The sequence below is a fragment of the Periplaneta americana genome, chromosome 1, assembly GCF_040183065.1.
Source record: "Periplaneta americana isolate PAMFEO1 chromosome 1, P.americana_PAMFEO1_priV1, whole genome shotgun sequence".
NCBI classification, from domain to species: Eukaryota; Metazoa; Arthropoda; class Insecta; order Blattodea; family Blattidae; genus Periplaneta; species Periplaneta americana.
In genome coordinates, this window is record NC_091117.1 from 154,943,924 (window position 1) to 154,944,670 (window position 747).

A 747-nucleotide genomic window follows, 5' to 3' on the forward strand; every position below is an offset into this window, starting at 1 on the left:
TATAGTTTGACTGTGATACAGTATATCAGAATATGATCATATAATAAAGTATTTTCGGGGGGATGTTTCTTCCAGAGTTACATCCATATTAGCAATGTTTCGGACCGAGTTGTATAGGTAGGTCTTGAACTGTTGGTCTACTGCAAATTATAACAGGGTATAACCCTAGATCATATATGTAACAGATAACTCCTCGCTACGTTAAAATCAGCAGCACTTTGAAGAGAACAACTGCCAGGATCGCCACCCGTCCGCCATAAACGAACACAAGATGGTAGCACAGTCGCTAATGCAATTCAAATGGGTATTATGACGTGACTCCTTATGTAACAACTAGATGGCAGCGTAGTGAACCAGACAAAAGTTGTTAACCTCAAAGCCTATAACCCCGACATATCTGTTACATATATGACCTAGGGTGTAACTTAAAACAATCTCCCTCTTTTTGTTTCTCGTAGAGAAACACATGCATACATCAATAAAATTACATAAGAATGCTAGCAGAAACTTTTTTATATGAAGCTTATCTTCTTGAAGATATCATATTATGAAATGTGAACTCTATTTTATTTAATCTAGTCTTTAAGTTTACACATTATATCGGAATCACTTTTTTTCTGCATTGTTGTGCAGCATGTTATTCATATTTCTCCAAGTGGTGGCCTAAACACCTGCAGTCTTCTAACACATGAGTACAGGCTGTTACAAAAGAAACATTACAATGCTTCCATTCCTCAAATGAGGAAT